Source organism: Panicum virgatum, chromosome 6K (assembly GCF_016808335.1).
Source record: "Panicum virgatum strain AP13 chromosome 6K, P.virgatum_v5, whole genome shotgun sequence".
NCBI lineage: Eukaryota > Viridiplantae > Streptophyta > Magnoliopsida > Poales > Poaceae > Panicum > Panicum virgatum.
This window is the reverse complement of record NC_053141.1, coordinates 27,622,935-27,650,177: the sequence shown is the minus strand read 5'-3', so window position 1 is coordinate 27,650,177 and position 27,243 is coordinate 27,622,935. Positions and strand designations below refer to the sequence as shown.

At 45.1% G+C, this 27,243-nt stretch overlaps 1 non-coding gene and 1 pseudogene across 1 annotated transcript; one reads left to right on the top strand and one right to left on the bottom strand.

Moving 5' to 3' along the window:
• The first annotated feature begins 4,138 nt into the window (after positions 1–4,138).
• On the top strand, positions 4,139–4,641 carry LOC120713364 (annotated as a pseudogene).
• Positions 4,642–6,173: 1,532 nt separating this feature from the next.
• LOC120639336 lies at positions 6,174–6,280 on the bottom strand. Its single transcript, XR_005661344.1, has one exon. It is a non-coding gene; the product is annotated as a small nucleolar RNA R71 (small nucleolar RNA).
• Positions 6,281–27,243: the final 20,963 nt, after the last annotated feature.

Sequence of the window (27,243 nt, the reverse complement as noted above, 5' to 3'; positions counted from 1 at the left end):
GCTAAATAATTTACTACATGTGACCTCTAAGTTCATGTACTAGTATATCTTGTGTGTGATCTTGCTATCGTGATCCGACATTATGTTACTAGTAGAAAACTCATATGTTGCTTTTCTCGTGTGATCTGTTATCTTGTTTTGATCTTAGATAATAATCTATGTGTTGGATGGCTCCAGTTTGGGTACTAATTAATATTCAGATTGAAATGATGGCATGTGTTATCTTTGCTATGTATGGCTGGAAAAATGGAGTAGATCAATATGAAGATTGTAGATATAGCTATAATGTAATTTCAAGTAATTGGTACACGCGTGTAGCTTCATTCGCATACAGAGGCCCATAGATATCTCAAAGTTTGATAGACTTCTTTGAACCCAGCACTTAAGCATGTATTATCATAAAGAAAAGCGAAACAAATGCCAGTCTATATGTTAATGTTGGTAATCTGGGGGGCAGCAATAACATGGATTTGTTGGCTGCTGCATCAGGCATATATGTGCTTTAGTTGATGAAGCAGGAAATGCATTAAGATTCAAATTTGTAGGATGTGGCCACATGCACAATTCAAGTAGGAACATACCAAGAACAAAACAAAGGCATACCAGGAGCGAGAGAATGCACAACAGATAGGTCAAACCATTCAAGGTATATTTTGTGAAATGAAATGCTCCTTTTGCTACAGCATCAGCTTAACTAAACATATTTAGAATACTCTAACTCATATACACCGTGGGAGGGAAGGCTTGGGAGCAATTGGATAACATGGAGCTGACACGTGTCTCAGTGGACAGCCCGACGCTGGCTCTGAAATTTGTCCACGCCGGTTCATGCACGTGGCCGCTTCCCGTCCACGAGACGTCACCGCCTCCGACGCGCTGACTCCAGTCATTCGTTGGTCCCACGCCACGCCGCGCACCCCCTCGCGGCTCCCACCCGCTCTCTTTCGTTCGCCTTTTTCTCCATGGAGGCGCCGGAGGAGGGCGGGGAGAGCTGTGCTTCAGTGGAGATGAGAGCTACGGTGGACGAGGAGGAGGTCCAGCACCGGTGCGTTGGCCGGCGGGGGCGAGGCGCGGCTCCCAACTCCCGTCGGAGCATGGAGCACCGCCCCTCGCCTGCACTGCCTCCGCGGTGAGTTCCAGATATGGGCTTTGGTGGGGAAAAGAGCTAGGAGGGGAAATGAGCTGGGCCTCCCGGCGGAGCAGCGCCAGTCGCCTGCCGCGCGTCCGCCCTCTCTGCGCCCTGTGGTGAGTTCCAGATCGGGCGAGTTAAGGTTTTTCTTTCTTCCTGGTGTTCCTTTCATGGATGGCTGATGTTTGCCTTCTATGTTTCCATGGATGCCTGATGTTTCGCTTGCTTGCCTATGCTCTGTTCGTCGGCCGGCTGGACCAGTTCTCCTGTTGTTCACTGTCTCTCTGCATTGTTCCAGTCAAGTTCGTCCTCCTGGTTTAGCTGATATATGTTCGTCGTTTGTTAGTTTTGTTCGATGCTTGTGCTTTTGTGCCGGAATGTTCAGAGATTTTAGATAGCTGGGCTCATGTTTTTCTGGTACAGAGCAGGGCATAGGTAGGAATGGTTCATGTACATCTGAAATATCAGATTGTGCTATGTAAAGACCAAATTTATTTTCAGTGAAATGTAATATAGACCTTCAGGTATTATTGTGTGCTGGTACGAAGCAGCCCAGCTTCGTGCTAGATGGTGCTGCTTTTTTTTATATGGTGGCTAATGAGTTACTGCAGTTTGTCCTTGCTAAATATCAAAAAATTGCTAATCATTAATTCTTTCTTGCTTTTTGGGTGTGTTTCGCATGTTGTGATGCTAGCTGCTCATGAGTTTGGGGCTCCCTATTTTCATCAGGTGTGTTGCGACTTTGTGGTGCTGCTTAGTTGCAGAGGCTTTGCGAAGACTGTGGGTGGCATACTGGCATACATATACTTACTATTACTCTTATGCACCGTGGAGAGGAAGAACTGAGAGCAATCGGACGCTCCCGAGCGACACGTGTCCCCGGAGAGAGGAAGCCCGACGTGCTTCCCTGGAGAGAGGAAGTCCGACATGGGGTATGCATTTGGTGTTCGCTCCTTCCGGTCCATACGCAACAATCAGCTTATTGTCACACCCTCCAACATACCTCTCTTCCTATTCTATACGCATACGTAACTATCAACGCATCAACTATTTTGCTTCATATTTTCAAGTGGACGCTATGCTCCATATTTCAAGTGGGCGCGGTGTAGCGCGGTTTATCTAGTATACCTGGTATAGCTAGCATAATAAAAGCACTGCATCCAGATAACACTTGTCACTTCATATTAGGTATTTCTGTTGTCTACACTTAGCTCAAATGATAGGGTTGCATGTATTCTCATTGTAGATTTCCTTATGGACCCCTTTCCTTATCTAATTTAATGGGATCAGTTCATTCATTTTGGTATTTGAGTGTTTTTAATGGGTGATAAAATCTTTCTTTTTATTTTTTGCTAACTCAATGTTTTTATAGGAGCATCTAGTTTAATTCCATCATTTTTAGGATTTTGATCTTGTAGAGTAGCCATATTCATCATGGTTCGAAAACAGATCACCAAGACATAATGCTTAATGCAAAAACAATATGAAAGCTAATCTAGGTTGATTACATAGCATCGATAGGGAATATCCAAGTTGAATGCCAGGTTCAGATAGTATCATACTATCAAGTAGTGTTGGGCGTGTGTAGGTCCGCATGTTTTCATGATGTGTCTGTTGCAGGCCTTTCCACTGCATAGATCTACAAGACATTTGTAGCATGATTTGTCAGTGTAGTTCGTGAGATGTCTGTTAATCAATTGTGTAATGCAATGATATCTATGCTAAAATCCACATATCAACTATATCAATCTGAATTTCCTTGTGCCTGCAAATATTATAAAAAAATGATGCTGAGCATGTCAGTGTTCTGGTGACCAGAGGAGCAAGAAGCGCAGTGTTGGTCCTGCAAAGATGTGGTGAACTGCCCTCATCAAATGGTTGTGGTGTCAACCTTTGCCAAGAAAGTCATGGTTATATATATGGTGAGAAATATACTTAGATCAGGCTATACCATGTCACAAACACATGCTGAGCTTACTGGCAAAGTAATTTAACTATACAAGGTTACAAATCATTTTCCTTTGTATATGACGGTATATTGTTTTGTCTGAAATCTAATGATGTATTGACCAGCGAGAAGTCATGTTCAAGGTACTTTTGTCTTGCAAATAGGATGAACAGATGGGCCGAAGAGATGACTGGGTACCTCTTGTGACTTCGTTCACCTGCCAGCTGCCACAAATCAGTGTAATTTCTTAGACGAAAAGCAGAGGGCAGGCACAGAAAATCCAGTGCCTTAAAAGCAATGAACGAAGAAACTTGTAGTTAGAGCAATTATTATGGGTTAGTCAGCAGGCTAAATAGCTGTTCATATCACAAAAAGCGAAAAAGCGACTGCTCGGCGTAGAGCAGCACAAAAAACGACTGCTCGGCGTAGATCAAGCAGCATAAAGAGGAAATGTCTGAGCGCATAGAGCAACGAGGAAATGTCTCAGCTCAAAAAAGGGCATGCAAACGGGAAGCATGCATTCGACAGGCAATAGTGAATATTATATGAGCATTCTTTTGCCATAGGCGTTGAGTGACGTGTCCTGCACATGCACGTACTGCCGTCGATTTCTATTCACTCTGTTCTGCTGGCTACTCCACCAGCTAGCAACAGTATTTTTCTCTCACACCAAACAGCACCAGCCACTAGCCAGCCAGCAGTAATTTTCTCTCACAATAAATCCGTCACGAGTCGCAGCCAGCAGAATAGAGTGATTATTCTTGCTCTTAGATTTGACCATTCCGGGAAACAAAATAGTTAGACTTGACCCGGAGATAGACTCATAGTCAAACTTACCCAATCATAGTGAGATTTTGGCGGTCGGAGAGAGAACGGTTCAGGCTGCGATTCAGGGGCGGTGCAACCGAAGCTCATCGGACGGCCCAAAAGGATTAGCTTATCAAGCTCCAGCCGAGCCCACATAAAGCCCAAATAACCTTCCAGCCCAACATGCGAGACCAAACCCGGCTCGGCCTCTCACGCCCGAAACCTAAGCACGCCAAAAGCCACGAGTTGCAAAACCCCCCAACCCCACCTTCGCATCCTGCGCGTCGCCTCGCCTCGCTGTCGAAATCCACGCCGGCGCAACCTAGGTCACGCCTCCGCGCCCCCTGCCCCCCCTCCGGCTCCGACGATGTCGGCGCCCTCCGACCCCGCCGCGGCCCCCGCCCCCGCGGCCACCTCCTCCAGCAGCGGCCTCACCTTCAAGCTCCACCCCCTCGTCATCGTGAACGTCTCGGACCACCACACCCGCGTCAAGGCCCAGGCCGCCTGCTTCGGGGACAGCTCATCCTCGTCCGGGGCGGCAGCGGCGGCGGGCCAGCCCCCGAGGGTGTTCGGGTGCGTGATCGGGGTGTAGCACGGGCGGACGGTGGAGATCTTCAACAGCTTCGAGCTCATGCTCGACCCCATCTCGGGCACCCTCGACCGCGCCTTCCTCGAGAAGAAGCAGGAGCTCTGTAAGCCCGTGATTGAGTCTTGGGGGTTTCTAGGGTTTGATGACGCTCGGAATTCTAGGGAATGATAGGGGTTTTCTGGGTGGTTTGGTCCTGTTTGGTTTCCCGTACTATGGTGTACTAGGAAACTTTGACCGCTAATTACATTGTTAAATAAAGCCAGTTTACAAAACCAACTCCAGAACCCTGCGCTAGGAACCCTGAAGAATCTAATGAGGCCTTTGACCGCGCGATTAGAGGATAGTTACTGTAGCATCTAGTGTGATGTCTGTCCATCCGGAGGGTGGGGGCTCCACGCGGGACACTAGAGTATCCCTTACTAGTGTAGACATGGTGTCTAAATTAGCGAAGAGTTGCTGGATGTCAACTATACCCACGGTTTGTAGAGGTAGCCGGCAGGTGGTGACAGCCCTGTCCGTGCCTTTTCGTAATCCTCCACGTTCAGTATGGGGGGTAGGAGGTTCATAAAGTCGCCGGGGTGTACGGGCTTCTCCCGTTACTTCGATAGCGATCTCCCTATTGTGTAGTTTAATCTTTGACAAGCTAACTAATGAGAAACTGTAGATATAGCTAGCCTAGCACAATTGACTTGAGCTCTAACTTTAACATTGCTCCCTGCCTAGAGTAATATTTATTCTTTTATTGAAGAGAGTACTCGTGTGTGTGTCACACTATCTCCTACCATGTTATTATTATCTTACCCCTGTTTATGTATGAGAATACCCAATCTAGATCAGTTCCACTAAATAATCTATATATCACCTTACTCACTGCCTTCCCTGCGGAAATATAAATGACACCCCGGTATACTCCCGGGTAAAATGCTACAGCGGTATTCCGTGCGCTTGCGGATTTATTCGTGGTTCATGAAATACCTGCCACTCCACTTGGCGTCTACAGGCGTCGTCCCTGTTCCACAGTGGCGACGTTGGTGGGCGCCAACAAGCATTTTTGGCGCCGTTGTCGGGGAAGGCATAAGAGTGGGATATATATAGATAAATTAGTGAGCTAAAATCAAGATTGGTATTCGCATGCTAAACAGGCTAACTTGGCTTTGTTTTCTTGTCTTTGCTGACATGAAAACAGGGTAGTGTATGACCGGTTTCGATTTGCCACAAAACTTTCATTCTGATCCAGAGTCACTTCTGAGGAGGACGCGAGCTCGTCTCGTATCACCTTGGAAATTACTTCCGGCAGTTGATCCAGTCATCGCATCGTCGTCAGCTCCCAGAGCTATGGCCCAGAAGACACTCCATGATTATTCTGCTCCGTCTGCTAGTCAGGTCCCCACCGGGCCCGAGGTTAACACCGGAGGAGAGAATTTCGAGATCAAGACGGGTCTCATTACGGTGGTGCAGGCTAGCCCATTCTGTGGCAAGGCCAATGAGGATGCCAGTGCTCATCTCCAGCAGTTCCTGGAGCTTGCAGTACTTTTGTTATCAGGGGTGTATCGCAAGATGCAATCCGGCTCCGTCTATTTTCGTTCTCTCTTTTAGGGAGAGCGAAGCAGTGGTTCTATGCTAACAAAGCTGCTGTGGATACTTGGGACAAGTGTGCCAAGGCATTTCTCTCGAAGTTCTTCCCGACGGGCAAGACCAATGCTCTTCGTGGTCGAATTTCGAACTTCCAGCAGGCATCAAGTGAGTCAATTCCAGAAGCTTGGGAGAGGCTTCAGGAGTACATTCTAGCATGTCCGCACCATGGAATGGACAATTGGCTCATTCTATAGAACTTCTACAACGGGTTGACACAGTCATCCCGTGATCATGTGGATGCCACTACGGGTGGAGCTTTCTACTCGTTGACTATTGAAAGAGCTACATCATTAATCGAGAAGATGGTTTCCAACCAAGGTTGGAGCGATGATCGCCTCCAACCACGCCAGCGAGGTATGCACTCCGTCAAGGAGGCTGACATGCTCGCTATGAAGATTGATCTCCTCCTCAAGAAATTTGAGGATTATTCCGAAGATAAGGCTCAGATGCATAGACTTCAAGCCTTGAAAGCTCGCATGACGTGCGAGGTCTGTGGAAATGTTGGACATTCAGGCGATAATTGCCCAGAAACCCAAGAAGAAGCTTTATTCTTCAATGGTAACAATGGGTTTCGTCCACAAGGAGGTCAGGGGTGGAATCAACCACGCCCATATTATCAAGGAGGTAATGGAAATTCAAATTCATTCGGTCCTAACCAACCTACCTTGAGAGATCTTGTCTACAGCCAAGCGAAGATCAATGAGTCCCTTCAGAAGAAGTTGGCTGCTATGGACAAATCTATGAAGACTGTCCATGCTAAGATGGATGGATTCTCCACAGCCATGAAGAACCAGCTGAGTTTCAACAAGGCGCTAGAAACTCAATTGGCTCAGCTAGCTGCTGCTACACCTGCTGCTGAACTAGGGAAGATTCCTGGGCAACCTGAATCTACTCTAGAAAGTGTGAACATGGTCAATGCTATATGGAAAGAGCCATTTGGCAAGACATCCCTCAGCTATGCAGAGAAGCTCACACACCCAAGAAGAGGAGCGTGGGGTGAGTTAGCAGCCACAATAAGAGAAGATCCCAGAACCCCAGTGATCAGCTGCTCAATCTTTGATTATGAATTTGATCACGCCCTCTGTGACCTTGGAGCTAGTATCAACATCATGCCCAAGGTAACTTTCGAGAAGTTAGGCTATCCAACAGTGTCTCCTACCACTATGTGTGTTCAGCTGGCAGATTCCACGATAAGATATCCAGAAGGAGTTGTGGAAAGGTTAATGGTAAAGGTGAAGAATACCTACATATTGGTGGACTTCGTGGTCCTCGATATAGAAGGAGATCTTGGGATCCCGCTCATACTTGGGCGACCATTCCTCAAAGATACAAATGCCAGAATTGATGTGGGTAGAGGAATAATCAGCCTCCAAATCATGGGAAAGACCATGAAGTTTAGGTTCCAAAACAAGAAAGAGGTATTCCTGATTCATGAGGATAGTGAGAAACAAGGGTTATGGGCAGAGCCCGATTGGAATTGTCAAGACTATCGCCCTTCTTCCAAGCCAGCTTGGGAGGATTGAGAAATTCATACTCCACCAGCCGAGCCAGTGGAAGATGATCAGAAGGTCCCTGATTTCATCACCAACACAGTATGGGAAGACCTGAAGATTGTATATCCATCATCCGAGGATTCTGCTTCTGCGCCGCCTACGCCATCAAAGAAGACCAAGAAGGTGTGGCTCAAGAAGAACAAAGCGTCATCGACCGCTACCACTTCTCCAGGTACGGACGAAACGACATCGACCTGACCAGGTATGGAGAAAGGTCCTGCTTTCGACCCTAACCAAGAGCTAGCTTGGGGGAGGTTCCCTCCCCTAAATCAACTATATCCCTTTATTTGCTTTCAATAAAATTTGATAAAAACTACCAAAAACAAAACAAAAATTTACTGCATTTCCCTTTTCCATAATGCGCAGTGAGAATGTTTTAACTCCTTTTGATAAGTTGAAAGGATGAACGTTGCTCTGCTCTATCATGCTTGCTATGCTTAGTCTGAAAATAAGAGTTCGCTTGAGTTTGAGTCTGTTGGTTATACAAATATCTTGCCAATAAACCTGAAAATTCCGTGGGTTGCATATGCTTGATCCAAGTCTAAGTTGTTGTGAGTTTAGATATGGTAAATGAAGTTATGCAAGCTTGTTCTAGTAATGCTTGAAGTCTGGAGTTGTTTTCAAAACAAAAATAAAAAAAATAAAATTTAAAGGCAAGTTTCCCCAGTGATACGCATTGTCCTACCAAAGCCATATGTCATACTCCATGGAAAACCTTTATACATATGCTACTTGATGACCTATTGAGTTTTGTGAAATTGGGTGAACCTGGTGAGATACTCTTCATGCTTTCTCGATCATAAGCACGTACACATTCCATCCATTTGCTATATTCCTGCACCGGGAATTAGTACCACCATCCACTCCATAGTAATAAATGCTCCATGTCTTGGTAATTTTTTTCGTGGATCATCCTTGAAATAAGAAACAGATTATGGTTGCCCCAAAAAGAAAAAAAAGCTGGCATGCCAAAGAAGCATGGCCCAAAAAAAAAAGAGGAGAGGGGTAACAGGTCTCAAAAAAAAAAGAAACAGGGATGATTTAGAGAAAAGCCATTACCTCAAGGAGTAAAGCCCTACTCATCCATCCATCCATTTACACACTCGCACCTTTTGATCGAGATTGCATGACTTGTTTCTCCATGGATCCTCTATTTGACTTTACAATAAATAGAGCACAAGTATGCCTTGCTCTCATCCTACCTTGAGCTCCACAAAAGCTTGTAGCAGTAGGAAAGATCAAAGGCAACCATTGCCTCGGTAAGGAAATACAAGATGAGTGCCTCCAGAGAGTTATCCTGGGAGCTTTGCCATGTTTTCAAAATCTTTTTAAAAAATATGTCTCCAGATGGATTGCTGATCTATGAATAAGTAAGTATTACTTTATGCACCGTTCTAACTCTCAATAGCCCAAGACAAGGAGACGGCTGGAAAGCCCCATGAAGGAGTAAGGTGATTAAGCAAAGGTATGCTAACCAACTTATTTAACCTTATAGATGAACCTCTTGCTTCAGATTATGACATTACAGGTAGGGTACGAGTCAAAGTGATTTTCTGATCAACAACCTGATTTGTCCCACTTTGCTCGAGATGAGCAAAGGACAGCTTGGGGGATCTTATTGACGCTCACTAACGACCATTTCTGGGCGTGAACTTGATCAGAAAATCATGAGAGTTTGCATTCCTTTCACGCATCTACGTCCAATAAAGTCCCTAAACCACACTTTGCCCTTTAGAAAATGCAAGTCATGTTTTTGAGCGAATATGCAGGTTGCAAGCATACTTTGGCCCGACGGAAAATCACAGAAAATCTCAGAGCACTGATTCAGGCTCAAATGGACCAAAGAAGCCCAAGAACAGAAGCAAATCAAATTATGACAAGCTCTACCCAGCGTGGATCAGGCAAGGAGGCCCAGGACAGCCCAACCCCTGGCAGTTGGGGGCGGTTGGCGCCCTGGCCAGGCCGGCCGACCTATGGGTCGGCTGACTTTGCTGTGGGCCCCACTGCCTCAAACCTAGCACGTGTCGCCTCCTCGTGACTCCCCAAGGTTAGTTGTGCTGAGATCCCACGGTGGCTCCCTCCTATAAATACAAGGGGGGGGGGGGGGGGTAGAGATGAAGACACACACATATCACTCTTCTCTCAAGTTCACTCTTGCTTAGTCTTTAGGCTAGTGGAGTTTAGGTGAAGTCTAGGAGTCGTCGAGTCCCCGGAGTTACTCGAGAGTCTAGTATGGTTTCCTCTCTAGTTCTCTCTTGTAATATTCGGTCGTTTGTAATAGACATAGACTATGGTTACCGATATCTGCATGAAGTATATTCTGAGTTGTCGGTCATATGCTTCATGTCATGGTTGCATTATTATTCAATGTTTACATTGCATAATTGCCATGTGCTGGAGATAGTTATTCCTTCGTTCATAGAACTCTATCAACTGTTCAAGTATTCGTATGATTGCTCTAGTGTGATGTCTGTCCATCCGGAGGGTGGGGGCTCCGCGCGGGACACTAGAGTATCCCTTACTAGTGTAGACATGGTGTCTAAATTAGCTAAGAGTTGCTGGATGTCAACTATACCCACGGTTTGTAGAGGTAGTCGGCCGGTGGTGACAGCCCTGTCCGTGCCTTTTCATAATCCTCCACGTTCGGTATGGGGGGTAGGAGGTTCATAAAGTCGCCGGGGTGTACGGGCTTCTCCCGTTACTTCGATAGCGATCTCCCTATTGTGTAGTTTAATCTTTGACAAGCTAACTAATGAGAAACTGTAGATATAGCTAGTTGAAAGGATCTTGATCACGCGATGTCATAGCCTAGAGGGGGGTGAATAGACGTTTCTTCAAAATTTGGCGCTTAATCCCTGCTGGAACCATGGTTAACCTTACCGGTGGGAACCGGTCCGGTTTGACCGGTAACCGGTCAAACCGGTCCGGACCGGTTCCGGTTCCGACCGGTTCCCAACCGGTCCAAATTCAAATTTTGAATTTGAATTCAAAAAAATGAAAAATTCTCAAAAAATTCCTAAAAATATTTCAAGGTGTGATGAATCTAATGGTGTCAAATTTTCTCAAAAATTCGTTCATTTAGTATGGTTTGCGGAATTTATAAGTTAAATAAAAAAAACGTGCATACGAAAGTATACAAATACAATGTAAAAGTAGTATAAAAAAGAGTTGGAGGGTTCATTTAGACTAAAATATGTTGTACAAACATTTATTTAGTATACTTTGTGGGCATTTGAATTTAAAAAAAAAAGAAAAAAATTTGAATTTGACCTGTACCAGTCAAACCGGCCGGTTACCATCCAAACCGGCCGGTATACCGGCCAAACCGGCCGGTATACCGGTATAACCGACCGGCATACCGATCGGAACCGGTTGAACGGGGAAGTTTGAATTCAAATTTGAATTCCACCGGTTCCGACCGGTAACCGGCCAAACCGGACCGGTATACCGGAACCGGAGGCCGGCGGTTACCGGTCACCGGTCGGATACGTGAACCCTACACACAAATAGAGCACACCCAAGAAGATCGAGCGGAAGCACAATTCAAACTCAAAACTATAAATGCAAGGTAAGTAAATTAAACCGAAATAGAGATGATGCAATGAAGACACGGTGATTTGTTTGACAAAAGTTCGGATTCACCCCGTGCACCCATGTGTGAATCCTACTCTCCATTGAGGAAGCTCGTAGTGACCTCAAGGTCAAGCTATCTCCTCTTCTCCACTATATGACCATGCGCCCTCTTGGCACACGATCGAAGCCGCAACAAACTTGCCGCTGCTCACCACAACTTTGGCAGCTAGCCGGCGATGCCTAGCCGTCTAGGAGCCGATGCTCCAAGAGTAACAAATGCTTCAATCGAGTTGGCCGATGAAACCTCAAGTGTTCAAAGCTCGGGATGTTTCTCTCTTGCTCAAATGGCTCTCAAGGAATGGATTCACTCAACCCAACTTAAAGATTCACCTTGAAGCAAGCAACTCTCACAAAGAGAGGTTGGGGAGGACTCTCCAAGTGCTCACAAGGCTCTCAAGATGTTCTGAAATGTTCTATCATCAGCACACACGAATGGGTGAAGTTATGGGGTATAAATACCCCTTCTCACAAAACTACCCGTTGCCCTGTCAGTGTTAGACCAGTCCCTTAGACCGGTCAGACCGGTCTGTTTTGAAAACTAGCCATTGGAGGCTCACCCGGCTCAGACCGGTCAGACCGGTCCCTCTCTGTTTTCTGCAGTTAACTCTCACTCCTTAGGCTAAACTCTCTAGGGACTGGTTTGAGCACTTTTGGTATTGTCTAAACCTACTGATGTTGCATCCCTCTTGATAGTACGGCATACCTATACTCAAGTGCACAAATGAAATATATACAATTTCCACAATTACTTGAGTTTCTTCATAATATGATCATGCCGACTTTTCTTTGATCAATACCGTGAGGGCATCAACATCTTCTTTCTTTTGAGCATACTCGCTTTGAGCTAGTGACTTTGAATCTTTGAATTGCATAGGAATGAAATCCACCTTGATTCACAAGTCATCTTCTTTTCTTGAATAATGACACTCTTCAATATAGAGCTCTCCACGACTCTAGGATCTCCAGCCTTTGACCCGTATCGGTTTCTTTGCTCCCCCCAAGCCGTCGCTTGCGTAGCCTCTTGAAACACGCCTCTTGGTCCTCTACCTTTATCCTAGCCGTCCATCTTGAACTTATATTGATTTGTGTCATGCATGAAATCTTCAAATTCTCAATTCAATCTTATATGCAAGCCTTCCAATTCGAGACATCATATATGTATCAACTCATGTCTCATTCTCTTTTGCCTTGCTTGCTTGCTTCTTAAGTTAATAATCATTTATCACATGTGACAAGATCTTCTATATTTGAGACTATGCATAAGCATAACACATCTCATTCACAAAATCTTTACTTGTCACTTTGAATCCCATCATAGATCAAAACAAGCCTTCGCAAATATTAGAGCCTTTATATCAATCATGAATACTTTGCTCTATTTTCCTTTTCTTGTTTTGCTTGTCACATACACATTATACCAATGGGATAAACACGCTTGCTTGCAACACATGAGCCATCTCTTTTAATACACATTTCATAATTAAATACCTATTCATAATCTCATGCAAACAAGTTAGTCCTTTAATCGCATTGTCAATCAATGCTCCAAAACCCACTAGGGCCTAGATGCTCTTTCAATCTCCCCCTTTTTGGTGATTGATGACAACCCGATTAAAGCTTACAAAAAGATATTCAATAAAGCTTTTGAATTCTCAGATTTAGTTGGAGCTCCCCCTCAATATGTGCATATGAATGGAATTCATCTCAAATTGGCCTCACATGCCAAAATATACATATTGAGCACAAATGAGACTCCACCTAAATCTCACCATCCGTGGGGTGCAACAGGTGTGTGTGAACAACATAAATAAATCTGTGATGCAATATGTCATGTAACACACACAAGCAAACACAAGAGCAATGCCGCTGCCACAGACCGGTCAGACCGGTACCTGGGACTGGTCAGACCGGTCCACACAAGCCAGCACGCGCTGGGACCGGTCAGACCGGTCCCCTCTGACTGGTCAGACCGGTCACAGACTGCCAGAACAGTCCAAGGCTGAAACAAAAGACATCACATCACTCAAAAATTTCACACTATCATAAACATTACTTATGTATTTAAAACATGATAAATACACCCAATAGCATTCAATACAAGTGTTTTCAAGTCCGCACAAATCCTTAATACGAAAAAGATGGATATGATTTTACAAGATGAGACAAGAATATCCAAACATATCCAAATACATGATATATAATAAGAGCTAGATGATACAAGATGATCTCAAGATACATATCCCATCTACTCTCAACATGGCACATATATATACACAAGATAAGCTTTAATCCTCCAAATTTCTCCCCCTTTGTCATCCATCAACAAAAAGCGTACAAGAGGAGAAGAGTGTGCTGCCAATCTGAAATCACTGCCCACTTGTAGAGAATCCACCAGTACTGCCCGGATAAGCAAAGAGTGAGTCACTCCAGCTAGCCACTGTCACCTCATCTTAGTCAGGAGCTGGAGAAAGTGAAGCTGTAGTCCCTGCATATCCCGTATCTGGTGAAAAAAAAGTCCCTCCAAGACCAAAGTGAAGTGAAGGGGGTGCAGAAGCTATAGAAAATGTCACCGATGACCCTGGAACTGTCGACGAACTGACGTGTGTCCCAAACTGAGGTCCTGCAATGAAAGATGGAATTGGCCCCATGAAACTGGAAGTGAACGGCGGGGGCCCTGAGTATGGTCCAGCGAACTGAGATCCCACAAACTGTCCTGCGAACATCTGTGGGCCTGTGGTGAAAAGCTGTGGACCTATACGGAACTGAGGTGCAAAAAGTGGAGATCCGTGTCCAAACTACTGAGCTGAAGACGATCCACTTGGCTGACTCTCCTGACCAAAGAACATCTGCTCGCCCAGGTGGTCATACTGCCCAAAGTCCATCCCCTGGAAGCTCTCAATCATCTAGTCAAGTGAGGGGATCTCTGCTGCCTCTAGCTCTGGTGAGATAGGCGAGAGAGGTGGCTGGAGCTGCATGGTAGTGTACATCCTCTTTTGATTATCCCCCAACTTCTTGTTGTTCTTCCTCTCCCTCTCCTGATTAACCAGAATATCTCTTTGGTTCTTGATCATGCCTGCAAATGTCCTGAACATCCGCTTGAAGGAAGAGGAAGACCTGCGAGGAGGGCAAGCATCTCTACCCTCATGAGGCACAAAGCCTCCAGCTGGCTCCTCCTACTGAGGCACGTCCTGAGCGTGCTGCTGTGCATCTGCATCCTGATCAGGTAGTGGACCATGATCCTCCAGATCCTCCTCCTGAACCTCGTCATATCTGCCCTTAGAAGGAACTCTCACATGCTTAGTATGCTTGATCCTAAGCGGCTCATGCTTCACATCCATCCCAAAATTTCTCCTGGTGACCTTCAGTATCACCCTCATGATATACGGTGCATAGCCACATGTCTTCAAGGGAGTCTCAGAAATATGCTTGATTTTCCTCCCAAATGAAGTCACCTACACTGAAGTCACAGCCTCGAGGGTCTGGCTGCATCATGCTCATAAGATTCTTGGCATGCACTGAGATATCACTGGGATTCCCATCCCGGGGTGTAAGTGTCTTCCTAAACAGCCTGTTCATGACGGAGTAGTAAGTGTACAACCCTGTGACCTTGCCTGCATTGCCAACACTATCCCTCGGGTACATGAATCTCACCTGATCAGCTGACAGAGGTAAATCATAGTGAAGCTTAGGACGATTCACATCCTGATCATCAAGTCTCAAGTAACGGCATAAAGAAGTGTAGGAACACTGGTAGTGATGTCCCTCTGTCATCCAGTAGATAGTCATCTCATTGCCATTCTCTGGATCATGCCCAAAATATACAGTCGCGTAGAACTAGGCTATCACCTCCTTGTTCCAATCATGCTGGAACCCCATAATGTCCTTGATGTGCCTGTCCTCACACATCTGAGCCACCTCATCACAGATTTCATGACCCAAGTTTTCCATATGTGTCCAATCAACCCACTGGGCCTCTGAAGCAATCCCTGCCTTGGCAAGGATGACAGTCTGATAGAAGTCCTGCTGAAACCGAGTGTGAAACCTGTAGTCCACGGTGTCCTTTGGGACATCCAAAGGACTCTGTCGCCTCAGCAAACGTGCAGCCGCTGTCATCCCGGTGTTGTAGTAGCTGACAATCTCTACACCGGCCTGCCTGACAGGAATCTGAATAGCTGGGGTCACCACAGGACCCTCCAAATCTGAGCTGCCTGCTGCACTCTCCTCTGACCCATCATCGTTGTCAACATCATCATCATCATCATTAGCATCATCTGCACCTGCATCTGCATCTGTCTCAGTGTCCTCATCATCACGAGGATCTCTCAAGTTGGGTGCATCCTCCTCTGTGTCATTGCCGGATGATTCGTCAATGTCCATCTGTTGTGCCCCTGTCTTGGCCCTTCTAGGCCTCACTGACGCTGACTAGGAGCTGCTGCAAGAGGCTGTGAAGCTGACACAACTGTAGCTGCCTTGGTACCACCACTGCTTGAACCCACTCCAACTGCTCGTGCAACTCGATCCTCATTGAGTTTGCTCCTCTTCTCACAGTTTCTCGTATACATGATTTCCAATTTGAGATAGAGAAATATTGAGCTGTAATTAAATCATGAGAAGCAATCCACAAGATCTGGATAGGAAGTATTTGAACTGCACTAGAAATCTAGAAACTGGGTTCTGTCAGTCATAGACCGGTCCGGTCAGACCGGTCCCTGACAGAAACTGGAGAAAGGCTCGGTTTTGATGATCTTTGTTCAGGAAAAATGCTAGAGAACTTTGATAAACAATGTTAAGATTATCTAGCACTTTACAAAGCAAAGTGTGGCTTAAGCTGAAGGTTTTGGGTTCTGGATAGACCGACCTGTCTGACCGCTTGGGCGGACCGGTCAGACTGGTCGGGCGGCGCCCGAACCCTAGGATTTGATTCCGAGCAATGCGAGCCACGAAACTTCTCGATCTCTTAGGGAATAGTTCCTAGGCCTAGCAGAACCTACTGGACCAAATGGATTGAAAAGATATGCGCTAAGCTAAGAGATCGGGTGAGGGAAACATGTGATACCTTGGAAGAGAGATGAACTCATGAGGAACTTCAAAACCAGCTTCACCACTGATTGATTTCCCCCTTCTAGCCCCAATGCATGTGATGAAGCAACCAAAACAAGGGCTAGAACTCCAAATCTCCAATGGAGTGAAGATGGAGAGGGAAATGTGAGAGAGACCGGCACATGGGTGAAGGAGCAGTGGAGTCGGTGGCAAAATGGTGAAAAGAGAGAAAATTTTGACTGTTTTACCCCGCTGAGAGGGTAAATGGCAGTTACCTAGTTGGACCGGTCAGACCGGTCGCAGCTGGGGTGCCAGAAACTTGGCTTTCCAGACTATCCGGGCTAATTTCTGGAGTATCCGGGTATTTCCCAGAGTATTCGGGAAAATATCCTGAGAATCCGGGATTTTGATCACAAAGAAGCTTTAGAACGATAATTCCTTGCTCAAATGGTTAAGCACTCTCCACATATTCATACTTTTCTGACTTTAAGTGCTAACCATGGAATGAATGGATAGAAGAGAACTAGATGAAGAGAATTTTGATGAGAAATGTTTCTTCGAGTGATGGCTCTTTATTACTTCTCAAGGAGATAAGTTTTTCCAAATATAACCGGTCCTTGGATGAGAGAAGTGTTTAGGATAAAGATCTATGGACTTGAGAAAGTCTCACTACTTGTGACTAGCCACCAAGCAATCAATGAGAACTATAGTCACAAGTAGATTGATACGGTCACAAAGACCAAGATCCAAATATTTTCAAATTTGACACACAACCTATCATGCTAGTTGAGTTTTCGAAAAACATCTATCCTATAACACTCAAAGCATGCTACAAGACAAGCTATCACCACACTAGAGAGCTTAGCACAAACCTTACTCAATTTTACACATGATTGACACTTAGTCACAATTAGGAAGGTTTTAGCTAAATATCTAGGTGACAAGATTTCTTGAGCTTGATGCATACAAATGCACACACTAGCATTAATACGTGGCCTAGATGCTCAAAGGTAAAGCATAATGAGTAGAAAACATACCTTTGCCTCTTAGCCACTTAAACTTGTGCTTAAACTTTAAGAAACAATCACTAGTTCTCATAGATGAGAAATAGTGTGCAATGTAGCACAAGTACTTCATGATTATGCTTTGTCAATCAATATTTGATCCAATTAATGAATAAACTCATATTAACTTATATTGGATCCATAATGAGCATAATCAACACTATAAGAGACTACACATTCACTCTAGGAAAATGTTAGTCCCAAAGACACAATTGTAAAGTGATCTCCCCCTAAATAAGTGCATAAGAGTTTTGAATTTCTTTTATATGCACTTTATCCATATTAAGAGACTAGGAGAGACTACTTTAACAAGTTGGTCATATAGCACATAAAAAGATATTTAATTGAAATTGTGCTAGATTCTCTTACTGCCTGAAGTACATGACCCCAAGAGATGCCTATAAAGCATATGCACTGACAAGGACCCTTTTGCACATAGCTTCTCTCTCGTTTCTTCAGTTTGCTGCAGTTTTCTGGTCCAGACCGGTCAGACCAGTCTGATGGACCGGTCAGACCGGTCACACCAGTCAAACTGCAGTAACCTTCAATTTGTTTTGTTCATGTCTTGCTTCAATGAATGTCTACTAGATATATTTGCTTACCTGCACTAAAACAAGACATTGCTCTACACAAGAGCCAATAAACGCATCTCACGGCAAATGGGGAGCAATTCAAAGGAAAAAAAACTTTAGTCACTTATTTAGAATGTCCCAAACTCAACACAAGTGACACACTAGTACTCACCAAGAGTTAAGTGACTAATGCAATTTGAAATTAAAAATGAGTTACTGAGATAGCATTGGATGAAGATATGCAAGATTATTCCTTGAACTTGGTCAATGTCATGAATACACAATAAACTTCAAAGAACCAAGCTCTCCAATGCATCTCCATGTACCTGCAACCTTTTAAGCTTTCTCTGGTGCCCAAATGTTGTTGGGCCCTACAACGTTAGCCACAATAGACTTGGGGACCCAAATAGCTCTTATGCTAACATTGGGTGATTTGATCACCTTAGTAGCATGAGTATTCATCTTGTCCTTCCCAAGCTTAGCAATATCATATTGAACAAGTTTTGTGTTAAGCAAATTACCGTTTCGGCAATCCTTGCTCATATGCCCTTTTGCTCGACAAGTGTAGCAAATTCGGTGCTTAAGCTTGACGAAGGTGCTCTTGACTTTATTATTATACTTCTAAGCATCACAAGTCTTCTTGAGTGGAAGAGTGGGTTTTGTGGGCTTCTTGATGGGTCCTGCAGCAGCTCTGGCCTGGACCGGTCTGACCGGTCGGGAGTTACCGGTCTAACCGGTCTGGTCAGACCTGAACTGCTAAGGACAGCAGTGGGTCATATGCCCCTTTTTCCTGCATCCAAAGTACACTCTATTTTCTGGAAGCTTTCTTTGACTTCTTGAAAGTCGCTCTTCCTCATCGGGCTTGATTTGACAATTTCTTGCATAATGCCCTTTCTCTAAGCATCTATAGCACTTGATGTGTCTTATAGACTTCTTTCTTGAAATCTTGTGCTTGATACTCTTTTGATCTTGTTGAAGAGTTGATCTAGTGATGTTTGAACCCTTCTCAAGCTTCTTTACCACGGAGTCGCGGTTATCTTGGGAAGGTCTCACTTTCTCCTTGCCCTCCAACTTAATCACTTGTTCTTTGAGTCTTTTTACTTCATGCATAAGTTCTTCATGCATAAGTTCTTCATTTTCTTGTGCAATGAAGTCATCACAAGATTCTACAAATACTTTCTCAATACTAGATTGTCTTGCTTGAGAACAACATGGTTTAGTGCAAGTCAAGTCAAATTGAACTTGTGAGCATGTGCAAGTGTGGGATAGAGGTTCATAGGATTTTGCCATTGTAGCCATAACCTCATGAGCCACTTCAAGTGAGACATGTGAGTTCACAAGCATCTCATAGGATTTTTCAAGCTCCGAGGGAGTTCCTTGCAAAGCCACATGCTCACTAGTGAGCTTCTCCAACCATGCCTTGAGTACTTGATTCTCCTTCTCTAAAGAGTCAATCCGACACAAGGAGTTAGTAGATAAATTCTCTGATTTTCTTACCAAGGAGGCATAGATGATCTTGAGCTTGTCAAGCACTTCTTTGAATTTCATTGCTTGCTCAAGTCCTTGGTTATCTCCTTTCTTGAGTTCGGCTGTCAAGCACTTGTGATCAACATCACTCGAAGATGTTGACTCATATGAAGCTCTTGCTTGCCTTGATCACCGCCGGAAGCACTTTTTGCTCTCTTTGCACTGTCCCCTGGTCAGACCGGTCTGACCGGTCACACAGACCGGTCTGACCGGTTCCAACAGGGAACCTGCAAACTTTGCTCCTTTCTTCCTTGATCATCGGAAGAAGCCACAAGAGGATGAGTATGATTCTCTGAAGTAATATACTCCTCTAGTGACCCATCATCTTCTTCTTGATCTTTGTTGTCACTATCTTCTTCGCATATTGCCTCTAGAAGTTTCCAAAGACTATATGCATCAAGACGTATCTTTGCAAATTTCTTCTCCTCTTGTATAGAATCTGCAAAATCTTTGTCCATGCTTCCAAACAAGAGGTCAATTACATGACGATTACACAACAAGCATTCCTTTTCTTCTTTTGACAATTTTGACAAATTTTTAAGTCCTTTAGGTAGAATGCTAGTCTTTATGGCTTGCTCAAAAGAAGGACCCATGTTCCTTAGCATATTACGAATATGAGCTGACCAAGAATTGTAGTTTGAGCCATTTATACCAAGGGGCTCAAACGGTACCTCGCAAAATGTCGACATGGTGATTCTCCAAGCGGTGAGGCTTCAATCCGGAGACCTATGCTTTGATACCAATTGAAAGGATCTTGATCACGCGATGTCGTAGCCTAAAGGGGGGGTGAATAGGCGTTTCTTCAAAATTTGGCACTTAATCCCTTCTGGAACTGCCTGGACCGGTCAGACCGGTCTACCAGCCCGGTCAGACCGGTCTATGCAGGCAGACAGCCCAGTCAGCAGGAACAAGTCCCCTCTCGAGCTTGAACATATAAGAAACTTGGGATATGTGTCTTGCAGAGTATTTCTAACAATATAAACAAGTCCCTACACACAAATAGAGCACACCCAAGAAGATCGAGCGGAAGCACAATTCAAACTCAAAACTATAAATGCAAGGTAAGTAAATCAAACCGAAATAGAGATGATGCAATAAAGACACGGTGATTTGTTTGACCGAAGTTTGGATTCACCCCGTGCACCCACGTGTGAATCCTACTCTCTGTTGAGGAAGCTCGTAGTGACCTCAACGTCAAGCTATCTCCTCTTCTCCACTATATGACCATGCGCCCTCTTGGCACACGATCGAAGCCGCAACAAACTTGCCGCTGCTCACCACAACTTTGGGAGCTAGCCGGCGACGCCTAGCCGTCTAGGAGCCGATGCTCCAAGAGTAACAAATGCTTCAATCGAGTAGGCCGACGCAACCTCAAGTTCTCAAAGCTCGGGATGTTTCTCTCTTGCTCAAATGGCTCTAAAGGAATGGATTCACTCAACCCAACTTAAAGATTCACCTTGAATCAAGCAACTCTCACAAAGAGAGGTTCGGGAGGACTCTCCAAGTGCTCACAAGGCTCTCAAGATGTTCTGAAATGTTCTAGCATCAGCACACACGAATGGGTGAAGTCATGGGGTATAAATACCCCTTCTCACAAAACTAGCCGTTGCCCTGTCAGTGTTAGACCGGTCAGACCGGTCTGTTTTGAAAACTAGCCGTTGGAGGCTCACCCTGCTCAGACTGGTCAGACCGGTCCCTCTCTGTTTTCTGCAGTTAACTCTCACTCCTTAGGCTAAACTCTCTAGGGACTGGTTTGAGCACTTTTGGTATTGTCTAAACCTACTGATGTTGCATCCCTCTTGATAGTACGGCATACCTATACTCAAGTGCACAAATGAAATATATACAATTTCCATGATTACTTGAGTTTCTTCATAATATGATCATGCCAACTTTTCTTTGATCAATACTGTAAGGGCATCAACATCTTCTTTCTTTTGAGCATACCCGCTTTGAGCTAGTGACTTTGAATCTTTGAATTGCATAGGAATGAAATCCACCTTGATTCACAAGTCATCTTCTTTTCTTGAATAATGACACTCTTCAACATAGAGCTCTCCATGACTCCAGGATCTCCGGCCTTTGACCCTTATCGGTTTCTTTGCTCCCCCCCAAGCCGTCGCTTGCGTAGCCTCTTGAAACACGCCTCTCGGTCCTCTACCTTTATCCTAGTCGTCCATCTTGAACTTATATTGATTTGTGTCATGCATGAAATCTTCAAATTCTCAATTCAATCTTATATGCAAGCCTTCCAATTCGAGACATCATATATGTATCAACTCATGTCTCATTCTCTTTTGCCTTGCTTGCTTGCTTCTTAAGTTAATAATCATTTATCACATGTGACAAGATCTTCTATATTTGAGACTATGCATAAGCATAACACATCTCATTCACAAAATCTTTACTTGTCACTTTGAATCCCATCATAGATCGAAACAAGCCTTCGCAAATATTAGAGCCTTTATATCAATCATGAATACTTTGCTCTATTTTTCTTTTCTTGTTTTGCTTGTCACATACACATTATACCAATGGGATAAACACGCTTGCTTGCAACACATGAGCCATCTCTTTAATACACATTTCATAATTAAATACCTGTTCATAATCTCATGCAAACAAGTTAGTCCTTTAATCGCGTTGTCAATCAATGCTCCAAAACCCACTAGGGCCTAGATGCTCTTTCACTAGTCTAGCACAATTGACTTGAGCTCTGACTTTAACCTTGCTCCCTGCCTAGAGTAATATTTATTCTTTTATTGAAGAGAGTAGTCGTGTGGGTGTCACACTACCTCCTACCATGTTATTATTATCTTACCCCTGTTTACGTATGAGAATACCCAATCTAGATCAGTTCCACTAAATAATCTATATATCACCTTACTCACCGCCTTCCCTACGGAAATATAAATGACACCCTGGTATACTCCCGGGTAAAATGCTACAGCGGTGTTCCGTGCGCTTGCGGATTTATTCGTGGTTCATGAAATACCTGCCATTCCACTTGGCGTCTGCGGGCGTCGTCCCTGTTCCATAGTGGCGACTTTGTTGGGCGCCAACAAGAGCTTTAAGGGGATGTCCTATCAAGAAATTGAAGTTGAGATCTTCGAAGATATGGAAGTTCAGACGGATTTTAACATCATTGTGCCAAAATGGCACATCAGTGATTATCCCGTAGCTGCTCGTAAGAGAACCTGAAGGTCTCTTGAGCTGTCTGTCTGTCGTAGTGAGTTTGTAATTGCCCAGAAAGGCTAAGGCAAACTCATCTGACATTAGATTGGCTCCAACAACGGGACTATAGAGAGCGTCCACATTTTGATCTTGGAGACGACAACTGAATGATGAGGAGGGAGTGTTGAGAGAGATTGGAGATAAGGATAATTCTCCTTCCTGCAGCCATTCGTTGCTGATCAATGTTCTCAACTCTTGAATCGTCTCCCGAAGAGAATTCTCTTCTAAGGGATCCGTAGGAGTGATAGGACTTGGTGGTCGCTTCTGGCAGAAGTATCTTGAGGTGTTGCCGAAGTCTTCAAAGACATCCGGCTCGATACTTTGGAGAAACTCCGGAGGTGAAGGGTCTTCCTCCTCTGATGTTTCAGATTTATGTTCAGGGGCAGTTTCATAGATTGAATCTATTGATGGGCTTTCAGAGGGTTCTGATTCGATTTCTGAAGGCTCCACTTGATTCATCTCGGGCTCTGTGGGAACTGGCTCGTGGATACGAACGAAAGAGGTTCAATCCAAGATTTTGTCGAGGACTTTCCTACTTTCGGTTGGGGTAAGATGAGTGAAAGATCCTCCAGAGGTAAGATCGAGATGGTGTGCAGACTCTTTGTCAAGACCAGCATAAAAATGCTGGAGCAATAAATGCTTGTGTAATGACAAATCAGGGCCTGATTTTTCCAATAAGGTAAATCTAGCCCAAGCTACAACGATTGATTCCTTATCATTCTGATAGAAACTTAAAATTTCAGTTCGTAAGGCACATATTCGTGAAAGTGGGAAGAATGCAGAACAGAATCTGTCCCGAAGTTCAATCCAACTTCCATTCACACAGCCTACGACATGAATGTACCATTGATTCGCTTCTCCCGAAAGGGAAAAGGGAAACAATTTCCATTTAAGAGTTTCGTGTGTCATGCCCGAAATTTTTTTGCATGAACACACTTGCTCGAACTCGCGTAGATGATGGTAGGGATTTTCACAATCCCTTCCTGAGAAGGAATTTTCCTGAACAAAGGCTATGTAGCCTGAGTCGAGTTCATAGCTAGTAGAAAGAATTGGGTCAGCAGAGAGTGCTGGCTCGTAGAACTCGCTCTTGGGTGAAGAGAGCTGTAAAAGGGATAGCTGCCCCACGGGTAATGGGGGTTGAGGTAGAATCAAGGAAAAAGAAAAAAGAACGTACGAGGACGACTGAGTCCGTAGATAATGTAGCTACCGTTCCCCGGCAACGGCGCCAGAAAGCTTGTTGGTATTTTGCAACGTCACGAATAAAATCCGCAAGCGCACGGATACCGCTGTAGCTTTCACCCAAGAGTATTCTAGGGTATTGTATCCACTGAGGAATGTGAGTACGCTATCTACGGGTTCAGGCTCTTCCAAGGACACACACGCCGGTGTGGAGAAGATAGAAGAGAGGACTTTCTATATCTAGAATTTATGCCTAGAAGAAGAGATCACGTCGCCGTTATACTTCGAGCTAAAGGTGTCGACCGGCTTATACAAGCTGATAGCTCCTAAATGATGCTCTATCCAATATCCGAACATGGAGGATTACTAAAAGGCTCGAATAGGGCTGTCACCACCTACCGGCTATCTCTACAAACCATGGGACTATCAGACAACTGAGTGGTATAGTCTAGCCTAGACACCACGTCTATGCCTTTCCCTACTAACCTTAGCCCTGGACAAGACTACCCTTTTCTATCAGGGGACTTAAGCTAAGATCAAATGCTACTTGCTAGCATACACATCACCTAATATAAGGCAGAGATAATAACTTGCGATCTAAACTCCAATTCCAGATAAACAAATAAAGAAAGTCTCGAACACTTACAACCGAATAAGCATCCGTTGAGGTACAAGCGGAGAAGAGTGCCGACAAACCCGGCACTTCCCCCGACTCCTCCTCACTCTCCTCCTCTTCTTCTACACCTCCTAGTCTACCTAAGCATCTAGGATGAAGGCCTCAAGCTCCAAGGGAGGAAGGGTGAGTTGAGAGGGTGAGATGTGTGTGTGTTCATTCCTCTACCCCCCCTTTGTATTTATAGGAGGGAGCCACGGGGTGAGCTGCAGCCAAGCCTCATCAAACTGCCATCACCAGCCAGTAAGAGACCTCCACAAGGAACCTGAAGTCGGTGGGGCCCACGGGTAGGTCGGCCGGCCTGCTTGGTCGGCCGGCCTTCCAGTGGGCCCACCAACCTTGCATTTTGGCCTGTGGGTTGCTTCTTGGGCCCACTTGTCAATGGCATGAGGCTTATCTTTTATCATGTCGGTTCCTTGCTCTGGTGGGCCATATACTCCATATTCTGACACGAGTCGTGTCCTAATTTGCCGGAACATTGTGTCTTGGATTAAACCACACCATTATGCTACAAAATTAGATCAAAATCACCTACACACATTCTAGAACATCATTTATGGAATCTGTTAGTAAATAAATTTATCCTAGTATTTATTCCACATTTTGGTTCCTTTTTGTGCAGGAGTTGACGGTCAAAATTGGTCGTTAGTGACCATTGTTAGCGGTCGATTTCTATGATTTTTACCGCCAACATTTCTCCAGAATTCATGGTTTGAGAGCCGACACAAACTAAATCTGATTTATATTAACGAGTTCCACAAGTTTTGGTGAGTATTTGAATGCAGGAACAACATGTACGAAATTTGGCCAAAATGGGAGGAATCCCAAGTCGGCCGGCCTAGGCCAGGCCGGCCGGCCTATACCCCATGGGTTTGATGCTCATCTTTGGTCAGAATGCTCATGAGTGCAAATGCAAGCCAATCCAATGTGGTTCCATACAAAATGCACAAACCAAGACCAAAAGGCTTGAGCCATGAGAAGTTGGGTCCGCATGCAGTACTCCATCTCAACCCAAGCCCAAAACCGTCCATGAGAAGAATATGCAACCATGGATCAACACGTCGGTGGATCGGAGGGCTGAGAAGGGACAAGCCTAGGCCGGCCGGCCTAGGCCAGGCCGCCCGGCCCCCAACTGGCTTACTTCGGACCAACACAACTAAAACCGACTTCATCAGATAATCAGGAGCATTCAGTAAAAAGGCGGTGGACAACGGACGACATCCCCAGGCCGGCCGGCCTCACCTTTTCGCGCCACGTGTGCAGCCTTCTAGTGGAAGATACACAACCGCCATGCATGAGTGGACAGCTTGGCTTTCAAGCTAAGCTACCGTATCTTTGCTTACAAGCTAAGAAAACCATAGCCTTGCTTACAAGCTAAGCCACCTACCTTGGAGGGCTATAAAAGGCAGCCCACACCCCCACTCTCAACACACCATTTGGAGAGGAGAAGAGCCTCAAACAAGATGTAGTCCATCTTAGAATAGGGAGAGTGTGAGGTGAGAGCTTTGGTGAAAACCAAGCTAAAGGAGCGGTGCTGAATTATTTCAGCCTTACTCCACTTTTGTAAGCCACCTCAACGGAATGAGATATCTTCGGAGCGAAGTTCCTCGTCTCTCGTCGGTATCTCACTAGTCTTTCTCTTTACTTCAATTACTTGTTTACTTTCTGTCTTTGATCTGCGGGATCCCTAGTCTGCGTAAGTAGCAAGTTCTACTTATTTGAGAGTGCTCTCTGCCTTGCCGGGAGGTAGGAGTACGTAACTTGATAGTTGTAGGCATGGTGCCTAGACTGGGTTAGTTACATAGGGTTGTGTTCCACCCCATAGTACCGTTGTGGTAGGCGGCAGGTGGTGACAGCCCTGTCCGTCTCTCGTAGTCCACCATGTTCGAGTGTTTTCATAGCAGTAGTGCCGACTGCCGTTGGACTCCCTTCTCACCCCAGTCTGAGTCCTTCCCTGAGGCCGCCGAAGTAGATCAAGACAGTTTAGTCACAAGTCTTCTGGGTAACGAGTTGGCTAACCGATGTTAGACCCTCTACCCACTTATCTCTCTTCCCCTGATGGGTCCGGTTGAACTAGTTCTAGACCTAGTCAAAGCTTTAACATTCCTTGGATTCGATATCCCAGGTATACTCCCTGGTGAAAGCTACATCGTTCTCTGTGCGCTTGCGGAGTAATTCGTAAAGGCTAATGAGTGCCAACAAGCTTTCTGGCGCCGTTGCCGGGCAACGGTAGCAACACTAGTTTAGAACCCGTTCAGCTGTACACCTTTCCGCACATCCACATGGAGTTTTACTCCTTATTATTCGGCAGTTCCATCCTGCGAGCCTTGGAACCGCCACCATCTTACCCCGCCCCCCCCCCCAATTTTTCTGATGGTCACGAGGCCAGTCCCAGTCTCGTTGCCATGGTTCGTGCATAGTCTTTCTCCTTGATGAAAGACGAATTCCTACACTCACTTGCTGGAATCATACCATACCTAGTAGTAACCAAAACACCTTATGGTGAAAGCTTTCCCTATTCTCTCTGACGGGTGAGCGAAAATTTGGTACGACCGGAGGGCAAGGAGAGTTGGACGAGATTGGATCATGTTGAAGGATGAGTCTGCTTATTCTTCTTACCTGTTACCAAAGTGTTCACACTTCGCATTCCACTGCTATCA